Source organism: Melospiza melodia, chromosome 8 (assembly GCF_035770615.1).
Source record: "Melospiza melodia melodia isolate bMelMel2 chromosome 8, bMelMel2.pri, whole genome shotgun sequence".
Lineage (NCBI taxonomy): Eukaryota > Metazoa > Chordata > Aves > Passeriformes > Passerellidae > Melospiza > Melospiza melodia.
Genome location: NC_086201.1, coordinates 29,516,834 through 29,530,466, shown reverse-complemented (window position 1 = coordinate 29,530,466; position 13,633 = coordinate 29,516,834).

Genomic DNA, 13,633 nt, shown 5'->3' with positions numbered 1-13,633 from the left:
AACCCTTTTATTTATCTTGGTACTTCCTGAATCCACCTCTGAACAGATATGGGACCATGAGGGAAAAAAAAAACCCCAAGTACTTTTTGAGTGACCAGAAGGCAGAAATTCCTCACACACTGGAAACAATTGTCTGAGCAATGCTTAGGGATCAGAGAGGTTTGAACTCCCCCACATTGCCCCCATCTCAGCTGCCAGGTGGCATCAGGAAGTTTCAGCCCTTGTTTTGAGAACAGTGTCTATTACCCACATTTAAGCCAAATCATCTTTTTCAATTTAAATTACGGCTGCCTTAACAGCCTGCTGCCTGAAATGTTCTTTGATACTGAGGCAGAACACTTTCCAACAGTGCACAGTCAAATCTGTGGGGCCTGTTAATGCTGTGTGTTGGCAAAACCCCTATTTGGGACACAGAAAGGTGATTATCACCTTCTAAGCTCTGTCCAAATAGAAAGCTAAAACAATCTGGATTGGATGTGAACACTGCGTACAAAATTCTTTAACATCTCATGTCTCCAGAGTCGAGCTTAGTGCCAATGGCTTCAGCAAATGAAGCAAAATAATCCCATATCCAAGGCCTTCAGGAGTGAGAAAGGCAGAGCTGTTGGTAGCAGCAGTGCTGCTCTCACACAGTTTGTTAAATGTGGTGTGGAAACGTGAGTGCTCAGGAGCTCCTGAACCCAGATGGAGGATTTTTAACGTGTTCTTGCAGGAACAGAGACGAGCTCTACCCAGGGCCAGGTGACGTACTAGGTGTTGTACAAGAGACCTTCTGGCACTCTTGGGGATTTTCCACACCTCAAGCAGCAAGTTTTAGCTAGAAAAGTTTTAGTTTTTTTTCCAGAGAAGAAGGCTTCTCCTTTTTCATGTCAATAATACTTATTTTCAAGCACAGATTATTTGTATATAATTCTTGTCTTTTTTCTCTGGCTTAACCATTGTTAAGGGTTTGTGTTGCCATAACAGCACATTTTTCAGTGATACTGATGGGGCAAATCCAGTTCAAACACCCCTCCCAGTCATAGTCATCTGTTCTGATACACATTTGACATATCTATCATTCTGAAAATGTAAAATTACCCAGAAGATGTGCGGAGTGAGCTCTGGTCAGATCCTCTTTACTATTGTCATAAACACATCTGGGTTATTTTGCTGAATCAAAATTATCTGTTTCTTTGTTTGACCTTCAATAGCAGTTTTAAACACCTTGGCACCTTGAAATATAGAGAAAACAGTTTCTTAAAAGCACCAGTACCTGTACCTTTCTCTCCAATACCTAAAACCAGCACACCAGCCAGCACTTTATTGCAGAAATTTGTTCTGTGCTGGAAAGCAGCCCCGGTATGGACTTAAAAGTCAATGTCTCCTTTCCTTGTTAGCAGAGCTGAGCTGCCCACCACGGCTCCCCCAAGGCACATTTGCTGCTTACAGCTGACCCACAGAGGTGGGGAAGCCGTGGCTGGAGCTAAGCTCGGGAGCACTTCCCAAATCCGATATCAAATGCGTTTCTGCCTTCCTGCTGGGGGAGGAATCGAGCATGTGGCCTGTCCCTCCCTGTGCCAGCAGGTCCTGCAGCAAGCGGGGCGTGAAGGCCACCGGGGCTGGTGCTGGGGCCTGGCCGGGTGCCCGGCCCAGCAGCCAGCAAGGGAAGGTGTGAGCCTGACGAGGAGCCACAGAGCCAAGGCTGCTCATCCAGAGAAGCCCTGCCTGTGAGAGATGGTGCTCCAGAGGCAAATGCTCAGCTGCATTCCGCAAATGATGCCCTTGTTAAAGACTGTCAAATGGCTCAGAAGTAAGGTTTCTGGAAAATGTACAAAATGAAAACAAAATTACAGCACTGCTGTAGATAGTGACAAAGCATGAAGATACATCAGCATTAAATAAATAGCCAGCTTGGGGTTCTCAATTGCAATTACCACATACTCTCTGTGTTTGCAATACCTAGGAGACCCACAGCACATTACAGAATTTTGTTAATTACTTAGTAAGTGAAGAAGGAGAGGGAAAAACACTGTGACTAAAATGTATATTGTGTATTGATTTAGAGAACTGTAATTTAAAATTAATAATTTATCATTCCTTTTAACAGGCTATATTCTATTTTATAAAAAGTAATGAAACCTTTGGAATACAGAGGAAATCACTTCCCACTCTGTCATTTCATCTATGCTGAGAAAGGAGAAGGAGTGGTTTGTCTTGCTCTTGCCACATTTATAAAATGTGCAGTTTGGCAAAGAGTAGATTAGCAAGATTACAGACTTCTCTTTGCTGTTACTAATCATGAAAAACAGTGGACAAAATAGTAACTAGTGTGTGATGCTAAGAGAGTCTCCCCAGGTAATACCCTCAGGAAGCAATCACAGGGGCACTCAGAACAGTGACCGTCATTGCCCCACCAGTTTCAGCACTTCTATCCAGCAGAAGTTGCTTGGCTTATTGAATGATAATGAGATCATCTTCATCTCCCTCTTGCTTGAAAAGCTAAGTCACTCAGATCAGGACTTCCACAAGAAATAGAACACTGCAAGCTATTAATGAAATCACAGTTGGTTCACATCTAACCAGAGGAACAACCAAAACAAAAGTAACTTGTCATGAGAAATTATTTAACCCTGCTGCAGCTGCAACCTTTGTTTTCAGTGTATGTGCCCATTTGGGCTAAATAATTTCCTACAACCACACTGTGAAAACTTTAGGGGGAAAAAGCTTCACAGAGAGCTTCAAACAAACCCAAGTATTAAGTTCTTATGTGTGCTTTCTTTATAGAGGCATTAATAATTTTCAGTTATTGCTCATTTTTAGTGCAGATAGCTCGTGCTACATCCTTGCTGTTAGAGATGTGAAAAGCTTCACAGCATGGTGAGGAGGTCAGGTCCCAGCCTCCTCTCCAGTGGAAACAGGGCTTATGGGATTACATTGATTATGAGCATGCAACTCTTTTCTCCCTCATACATTATTTATTTAATTGGCTGCTTTCAACCAAACTAGAGAATCACAGATTTCTCCAAAGTAATTAAATTCCTACAAGTTTCATTGAAGCAGACAAATAGGAAAAGGACAGAGACCCTAGACATGCTCTGAACTGAGATTCTTTTTAATAGTCACCAAAGAACCTCAAGAGGAGATTCATCTAATGATACCAACTACAAGTAAAATCCATGTGAAGCTCTGACCCCTGTCAAGGGTCTTTAGAGACAAATTAGACACAAATTTAGTGCTGATGAATCTGTGCCAGCTGCCATCAGCTGCTGCATGCACCTTGCATTTGGCCTGCATGCTCAATGTGTTGAAAGTGTAGCCCAAAGTTAGGACACTGTCCTAAAATATGGAGAGACATTACTGCTCTGCCATGCATTTCTGTGTGATTATGGATTAGGATTTGTATGATGGTGCTAAAACAAGGACAATGCCTTTGGTCTTTACAAAGAAAGATGCAACAGTTAGTAAGGCACTCACACAATGTGGGGACACAAAGAAGGAACCTCAAAAACCGTGAAGAAAATTAGGAAATTACCATACAGCCTCTCCTTCTCCCACTTAATGCATAACTTGTCTTCTAGATTTTATTTTTCCATATTTGTTTCTTGTATCTTTTTTTTTTCTGACCAGTTACCCTCTGACACCAGTTGGTTCAAGATATGTAATCAGCCTTGGAAGCACTAGAGGAACAGCTCACAGCTTCAGGAGGAGACCTCCGGAAGAGAATCCAAAGCATGTGAAGAGGCAGCATCCCAGGACAGCTGGGATTTTCACAGAACTACTCTGCCTGCAGTTTGCTTTACATGCCCTGTTGATTGCAATAATATACCCCCAGTAACTTTTCTCTTGAGACTTAATTATAGAATTAACACCCCAAATTTTCAAAATTTCAGCAGGTCTCCAAACAAAACCATTAGAAGTAGGAAAAATGCATATATGAGGCAATCAGCTGTTAAGAGCCACAGACATAGGGAATTGCATCTAATCCACTAATTCCCAACAGCTGGAGAAAAGTCATTGCTTGTAGGCAAGGAAAGCCCCCATGCCCTTTCAGAGCCACACTCGCTTTTCGTGCACTCTTTCTGCAGGGATGGGATACAACAGCAAAACAGAGGTAGCTGTTCTGATGGGGCACACACATTACAAACTTATGTCTTCATATGTATAGTGTACAGGTTTTTTTTCTAATTTCCCCTCCCAATTAATTAATTTTTCTTTAAAGCTCAGTATTTTCAATTGGTGGAAGTTCTGTTCTACTTAGGATCGTTTCACTTTCTCTTCATTTTTTTGCAATTCTCAAAGCATCTCCCTTTCTGGGGAAAAAAATACACCAAAAGCAACAACCATAAAACCAAAACTCCCAAATCTGATACGTCAAATGCTAAAGTAAGGTTACTTCTATTTATCTAGATGAAAAGAGAATCACCCATTTCATATACAGTAGGCACTCCAGGACAAAACCAGAAACTACGTGGTTTATCTTTATGTCTAGTCCTGGGTCATCTTACTGTTGGGCAGAGAAAAATGAAAGATAACAAAGGCACTCTCATACTGCCAGATCATTTGGCTTCTGTTTAAATGCATCCTTAAAGATACAACTACCCCAAATCTCATCCCCAAGCAGGTCTACAGAATACAGAGATGGCAAATATCTAAGTGGCTCTTAGAAGAATGTCCCTGGTGTTATCCCTGGGCAACATTGTCTACTACACTGCCAAACTAATGAGGACCAAACCAGCAAAAAATTCTGAGTGACAAAAACAAAGTATATCTCCTAGCTCTGGATGGGCCACTGAATGATCATTCCTCTGCTCACAAAGTTTGGTTCCAATTACACCTCTGAATTGCTCATTCCTTGAAGACATCTGGTGTAAATTGCTTTCTGAAAAGTAGCCACAAATTTCACAAAGTTATGCAGATACAACAGCTGTTGTATATATGCTCACCCAAAAGCGAGAAGTGGCATTCTGCTTCTTCCCCATCTTGGAACATAAACTCACTTCTTTGCATCTACTGTGCAAGCAGAATTTGGGTTTTTTGTTGTTGGATTTGGGGTTTTTTTTGCTTTGTTTTGTTCTATTTTGTTGGTTTTGTTATTTCCCCCCCCACACTTTCCTGCTGGCTCCATTCCTTCCCCATAAACCTATGCCTGCAAATTACAATTGCTGTGTTGCTAAATTCTGGCTTTATACCTAGAAAGTGCTGCAAAATCCTGGCTGAGGTTGTGCTGAGTGCTCGGCGGCTGTTTTGGTGGCAGCTGTTTTCTCTGAGTCACCTGGAAACCAGCTGTTCTTTAGCTGCCTTCTCCTTGGTTAGAGGATGCTCACTGGAGGCAACTTCTGGGATTTGTGATTCATTTGCAGGAGATTGCTGGACAGATCCTGCTTTTCCCATATGCTGGAAGGCCACCTTTGCAAACAGCTGTGCCATTTGGAAAGGTGTGACAATGCTCTTGCTTTTGAGGGTTTGATTAATCAATACAACGTGAATTTTGTTCAAAACTGTATGTGTCCAACCTAAATTTCAGTTATCAACAGGATAACTCTGCACACTTCACTGAGCTTCGAGTTAGATTGTGCTAAATTCAGCATCTCTGTTTTCCCAGCAGATGATGGTTGGAAACAAAATTCATGTGTGTGCAGAGAGATCAGAAAAACAAAATCTATACCACACTCAAGCAATGAATAAACTATATCTGAGTTAGGGATGTGGTTTGATTCATCTGTCATTTAGACTGGCTTGGTGTCAGTATCTTCTGACCTCAGCCAAATGATTCTGGCAGTCCCCTGAAGAACAGGGACAAAACAAAGCTCCAGTATCTTGAAATAGCATAACATGAGTTATTGTGATGGAGCTTTTAATAATATACAAGAGACATACAGTATCCAGGTTTGGAGTAAAATAAGGATGGCATTTACTCTAAAATGAATGGCTGACTTGGATCCTGGCTCTACAATAGTGAATGGCAAAAAAATCTTCAACAAAACAACTCCACTCATATTTTTTTAAACTAAAATTTTAACAGGATTCTTTTTCCTGTGAGAGATATGAAGAGGTATCTTTGCTTACATTATTTTAAGACCTGTTTAATAAATCCACATGAATTGTCAGTATATTTATCTGATTTGATTTGATTTTATATGATGGGAAAAGGGGAAATAAATGTGTTTAACAGAGAAAACCAAACAGGCATCTAAAATAGTGAGATTTTTCCCAGCATTTGCTGTGATCATCTGATTCTGCATCCCCCTGCCCTCACTCTTGTGTTTCTGTGCCTCTGTTCTTTCTAGATTTTATCTGACTCTGAGGCTCAGCTCCTGTCTCTGGAACAGAGATAGCACACCTAGGTTACTGCAGTCTAAGTAATGAAAAATGGCCATTAGTAGGATTGCAGGAAAAGAAAATTTTGAAATGTTCTAGCTATATAATAACTGCCACAGAGTGCTACACACAACACAAATTACGCCTAGAAATGGACAAACCTCCATGGACCTTTCCAGTTTTTCCCAGTTTCTTGGGGTGTTTTTTTTTCTTTTTGTTGTTTTCCTTTAAACTTCATCAGTCCATATCACAGAAGAGATATATGCTGTCTAAATAATACAATAAGCTGTCTAAATATTTCTAGTACCAGGGGATAAGGAGACATTTTAAACACTTAATTGCAGTAAGAAGCTGAATACAGGAGCCAACACAGGTACCATTCCTCAATCCCCCTGGGTTAAGGAGAGGGACAAATATTAATATAATGAAAAGCAAGCACAACCCCTACAAAAGCTGGATCAACCCTTCTCCCAGGGCACTGCAATCAGCAATTCCTGATGAAAGATGTTAAACAGGAAAATATTTCCACATGGCCTTGTGGACAGGTCTGCCCCTTCCCTGGGCTCAGTTCCACAAGTGAGGAATGGGCTGGTGTCCTGCTGTCCCTGCCCGCCTGCCCTCCCTGCTGTGGGGCACTTCAAAACACTGCTCCTGGCAAGGAGATGAGGCAAAGGACGTGAGAGTGGAAGGGAAAGCTTGTTCTTAAGGGAAAAGGATTCTTCCAGTGGTAGAAACCAAATGTCACAGATGGGTACATGCTCAGCTCCTGCCTGCTTTCAGAATGGTTTCTGCTCTCCAACACCTCCTGTTGCTTTTTTCCTCTACATCATCAGCAAGGACCGACTGTCTGTAACAGGGATTTATTCTGGAGAAAAGGCAGAAGCTGAAGGCCTTGCAGAAAACATCAGAACTACTTCTGAATAAATTGCCACTGTGACCACAGTCTGATACCACACAAACACAGAACTAACACTGCTTCTGTTAAGGTTGCGGGATTTGTCTTGTCTTTGTTGAACCTTAGGCTGCTGTTTCATATTCTAATAGAAATTAAAGAGCTAATTACATACAATTTAGACTACACATGAGGGACACAGGCTCAGCTTCCAGCTGAGCTGGGAAAATTTTAATTGTTTAGTTAGAAAAGCAATCTATTTGGAGATGTGCGAAACAACTTCTGATTCTAGGTTAAAAGTCATCAGAGCAATTTATGATCTTACAACTATTAATTTCCGAATTTAGATCAAGGAATAGCAACTGTAAAAGGCAGTGACTGTGTAGATTAAATCATTAGACCCACAGTCAGCAGAACTAATGTCCATTAACCCAAGTGGCAGCATTAACACCCTTCTTCCTGGCACGGACCCACGGCCTCCCCCTAATCTGCTTTTCTGGAAGAACACCTGGCTACAACAGAGTGAGGCAATTCCAGGAAAAAACAACCAAACAAACTAAGCAGAAAGGCAGCATCCATCTTATTTGGCTATGGGATTTTCCACAGTGATATGGAGTCCATCAGTGATGGGCACAAGGGGAGAGTGTCCCCTCCTTCCCACCAGACTGCTCAGGACACTAAGGATCGCAAAACCACTTTATTGGGAAATGACTGTGGGAAACTGCAGGGCAGAAGGAAGGAAAAGCACTAGTTTTCTGGCCAGCGTCAATGTCACCTGTCTCTTCTCTCCTGCCTGGTCAAGTCACCCAAAAACCTGACAGACAGCTTCCAGCAGAGACTGGCTGTAGTGCCACTGGCAACCATAGGACATTATTACACTGAAGAAAAAAAAAAAAAGAAGAAGCAGAGAAATCTCAAAGGCATTTTATTTTTATCATGATGAAAAAGTGTCCTCATGTTCCAGTAATGAATGTGAACACACACATTTTAGGGATCTTTTAATAATATTTACTCCTTAGCTATTCTCATTTCCCAAAAGCTCCCCTTTCTGGGTCTGCTACCATCAGTTCTGTACAGTCCACAGTCAGCAAGGAATGTCATTTAAAAACTGCTAATGTGTAAGATTTAAGCAGCATTTATGTGGCTGACAGATTCTGTCTTACTGTGCAGAAGGGATAAGTAACAAAAACCAACAATAAATTAGAAACTTGCAACAACAGTGAGATTTAACGAGAGCGCATTCACAGAGAGCTGCCGAGGGCAAATTAAACGAACCAGGATGGATTGCCATCTGTTTTGGGCAGTGGCACTTGGCAAGGACCTAAGGCCAGAAGGGACTGGTGTTATCTTTGCTGTCTAGGTCACCACACCATGCTGCCTAGGGTAGGCTCAAGCCAGGGATTCAAACAAAATAGTTGCCTTCAACTTCTCCTCATGCCAGAGCAGCACAAAGCAAATACATTTTGCATAACCCTTGACAAGTTATCTGCCATATTAATCTGGTGATTTGCTCAGTTGAGTCTCCAGATTTATCTGTTCTCTTTTAATTGTGGCCATGATTCAGTCATCGCATCCATTTTTGCTGATATCACTGAAAGTGTACCTCATTTGTTCAGTAATATGCTCATTTTATTAAAAAGATAAGGAAGCAAATATAAAATGAAAGACATTAATAAACATTGGACTGACTTAGTACATCAAACCACCACATGAGCACTCATAATTTAAGAAAAATAACCACGTCAGTCACTGAATTAATAATACAACTAAAGATCTGGGCTCTATTTTCTAGGGTCTATATAAATCTGTTATAAAAAAAGAAATATGCAGCCTCTGTTTTGAGGCAAAAACATTGGGTAACTCTTTCAACACCAATCACTAAAGAGATTGCCTGATATATCGGCAGAAAATTCAAAGTTTCAGGTCCAAGAACATCATAATACAGAATAAAACACTGCTCCCCTTCAACCCTTCCACAGCCCTGACTGAACTGCCACTGAGCTTCACTGCTAGGGCGAAGATCTGTTTGGTGAGAAGGGGCTGGGCACGTCTAGAGCAATGTGCTTTTGCCACTGTGCAGAAAACTGCTGGAGGACATGAAGGTAAAGCACTCTGTGTCCCCTGTCCACCTGAATGACACGGGTTCATGCTGCATTTTAGCTGCAAGTGCAGTCTGTGGATTAATGGTACTGCTCAGACAGGGCAGTGGTGACTCTGGTCCCTCTGTTCTGTGGTGGGATAGTAAAGCTGGATCTTTCTGAGTTTTTTTTTTTCCTGAGTTCAGGTGCAAGGAATACTCCTTGCCTAGAGTTTTCTATTTCCTACCCATCACAAAGAGGGCAGAGACATGGAAATCTTCAGGGTGATGTTCCATGACCTCTGAGGTCATGTTAGAATCTATCAACAGCTCTCTTTGGAGATAAACTGCTGGAGCTCTTGACAGCACTACTTAATATGTACTCATACAGTCCACTGACAAAGACCTGTCAGGGCAATAAAAGAAGAATTCTGTCTTCAGTCTTTCCAGTTTCCCCAGCATAAGTGTCATAACACCATATTCCTCCTTCTCTCTTAAATAGCAGCAAAGCTGTTCAATGTGTCAGAGCTTTTGTTTCTTACCAGAGAAAGAAAATTATTGTATTGGGGTGGATTCTTTCAGTTCTTGTTACTATAGAGTTCAGATACTGCCATGGGAAGGGAATACTGCTACTGGGAATATTATTTTTCTGGCCTCTTCTGGGCTCAAAAGTAAACATGAAGCCTTTACTAGATGCATATTTTCAAAGGACATTTATGTGGTACTTTAGATCACATAGATACTGAGGTGAGAGGTGACTCTGCACAGAAGAGTGAATCCTATCTAACTCCAGCATGTTTGGATGTGAGTCTTGATTTTGCTCTTTGTAGATGCAGAAAACAGCCCCTTCACCCAGCTTTACTGACCTCCAGCTCTAAACCACGTGTCACATTGCCTAAAACCACAAGGCTGATCAAACCCCAAGATATCAATAAGCAGAGAATTGCACCCTTGCTGCCTTCTGAGCCTCTGGAGAACATTTAAGTTATTTTGCAAACTTTTCTTCATATTCAAACAAAAGTTCACAGAAATACTTCCTTTAAACAAAAACAGCTTTTCACATAATCCTTAGATTCCTGAGCTCTGTCTAGAAAAACACATCCAAATACCACAGGAGTCTGAAGAAAAGAAAATATGAGGAGTCAGAGCCAGCAACACTAGCATTTTAAATGAGAACATGAATTTCTCCGACATGTGGGGAGAGTCAAAGAAAGGAGAAGGTGAGAACTGTGATCAGGGCAGACAAGGGCATTGCTGGAAAGGAAGATGGACAAAGAATTTGGCAGAATTCAACTCACAGTCTGCCTCAGCTGAAGAAGATAAAACTTGCCTTTTTCTTAGAGACCTGTTGTTATGGTTTTAAAACTTTTATTTTTTCCCCCGTCCAGCCTCCTGCCTGTCTTTCTACTGCAGATTTAAAGAAATAGGAGGCAGGTGCATTGTGAGATGAAGGACTGAAAAAAATAGCAAAAAGCAGCAGCCCTTATCATTGTCTGCTCTCTTTCCCAAATCTATGAAGCAGGCTGCGAAGGAGCCGCTCTTCAGCCATCCACAGGGAAGCTCCTGCTGCAGCCCGAGCCGTGCCTGGCGCCTCGCAGGGAGCGGGGTCCTGCTGCCCCATTGCACGGGGCACGCTGGGCAGCACGCCCCTCCTCAGGCTCTGTGGCATGGCGGGAAGGGGGGAAGGCTGGCAAGGGAGCCAGGGAACAGAGTGCCAAGAGCAGGAAAAAGGAAGCAGGAAAACTACCAAGACAGACAGAGTGGAGGAGGCTGGATGAGAATTCAAACAGTCGCAGCCAAAACGCGAAGCTGAAGCAGAACACTATATTTAACAGAACTGCTCAGTTGAATGCTGCTGGAGAGCTCAAGTTTTGAAGGATCACAGAATTAGGGAGTAACTTTTAGGTTTAGTGCTCCTTATCTCCTCTGTGATGACCTTCACTGCTCACATCCCATTCAAACGTAGGTAGGAACTTCCCCAGATGGCATCTTTGCACCTGTCATTTCCTGGAGCGGTCATACATACCTAATAAACCTTTTCAAATATTATGTCTTGCTTAATTTAACACCATTGTCCTGATGTAAGTGCACACTATGGAACACATTTTAAAAACTACATCAAATTTGGCTTCAATAAGCTTGGGGAGCACTGAGGGTTTAGCAGCAATCTAAGCTCACTTTTAAGGCACTGCTTGCAGAATCAAGGAGGATGGAGAAAGAACTTGAAGAAAAGTTAGGAAAGGGGAGTTATGTGGAATTCCACTACTTCTCACAGTTTTCTGATTGATGATCCTTTCCAACAATTGCAAAATAAGAGACATAATTAATATTACAACATGGACTGTTACAACTATGAATATATTCTGGTGGAGTTGCATGTAACTTCAGAAAACTACTCCATGTTACCAGCTTCAGCTTTAGATTCAATAGCAAAACAATGATCAAGCCGTATTTGATACCAAGATACTGATTGTCCTGGTGGAATTTATCTTGTTGAATTTATCTTGTTGAATATACCTCTGCTTGGTCAAGTTAGATCACATATCAGACAATACTAAAATTTCTGACACAGTTTTGCTGCACAAGATTGCAGCAAAAGCCATCAAAATAAAGCAACATGATAGGAAATACAGCAGTTTAAACAAGGGTTCAATATTTAATACTGTATTCAATTTTGTATTTTGAGAGGCTGGCAAGGATTAACCTTGAAGAATTGAAATAATTTATTTCATAGGTCCTTATTCAATCCACACAGTAAAAACCACTGTCCATCGTGGCCTCAAAACCATGACACAGATGAATTGCTTCATTCTGTTTCCACACAAGGAATTGGATATTGTTTAATTAGGGAGAGATATTTTAAGATGCCATGAGATTGACTGGAATATTTCTGAGACCTTTCTACTTTGCTGTTAGGACTGAAACACAATTGTGAGTGTAATGAGAACAGAACCTGTTTCTTCCCTGGGAATTTGCCATCATGAAAATTAGTCCATGTTACAGAACAATGTTCTTGTAGTTACATGGCCTAACTAGAGTCCACTGAAGCTGGCATGTTTGGGGGTAGATTTGACCTGCTTAAACATCAGAACACTGGGGCATGTGCATCACCTTGTCCTGCTTGCTTTGAGGGAGCTGAGCCAGCTCAAACACAGCCTGGTCCATCCCAGGCAGCAGGGCTGAGTGCTCCGAGCACAGACATAACCAGCACTGTCTGACACACGGTGCAACTGGAACTAACGATTATCTTCAGGACTTAATCACACTTAATGCTCTCCTGAGATGGAGTGAGGTGGCAAAAGGGGCTCCCATACCTGTTTGTCCACAGAAACACCAGAGCTAATAACAGTAGCCTCTAATAAATTCCATCTTGAACTTCAGAATATGACCAGCTGTCCTCTCCTGTCCCTGCCAGGAGACAGGGACAAGCTGAGGAGCCTGAACGCCCACTATTAATTATTGGACAAGGAAGTTGCCATGACACAATTGTTACCCCCCTTATGTCAGTTTTTACCACGGTTTCCAGAATACCAGGATCTGATTTTCCCCACAGTGACATAGGTATAGACTCTTTCCAGACCCTGCAGTAGCCACAACCCTACTGCTGAGCTGCAGGATACCACACTGGCTACACACACATTTCAGCATGTGTGCACAAGAGAGAGAGGGTGTGCACAGAGTTTAACTCATGCTGCTTGGTTTCCATCCTGAAACACAAGGAAATGTGTTTGGGATTAATTCCTCTGTCACTTAATGGAATGCCAGACCTAATTTCCTCTTTGAACAGCAAAATGAAACAAAGCCCTCCACTTAATATTGGAAAATACAAAAGGTTTAGATTTTAAAGCTGGGCAAGGCTCCCTTATTTGCAAATTCCACTGCATAGTCAAGAATAAAGCTGTTCTGAAATACCACAGAAAACAAGAGCTTAAGATCTGCTTTATGTGTGATAATCACCAAACCCCTCAGGCCCACCCAGAACAGTGGCAGTGACATCCTAAAGACTATTGGGGTGCCAAAACATGAGGGCTGTAGAAATGGCAGGAACTCATTCTTCAAGCATGTGTTTCAGTGTGAAACAGTATGCATTTTTTGGAATGGAAAAGCATTCATTTAAAGGAAAGATATAGTTACCTGAGGGTTTGTGGTAACTGAATATAAACATGGGCAAAAACTAATAGAGGGAGACAATGTCTGAGAGCTTGTCTGACCTTCTCCCCCTCAAACAGCACCCTCAGCTCTTATCTGAACCTTGTCTTGAGCTGTTACCTGTTCCCAGAATTGAAGGGGTTATAGCACTTTACCGAGTCTCATTTTACCAAGTGAACCCTGACCCAACCCTAACCTTAACCATCCTTAGCCTG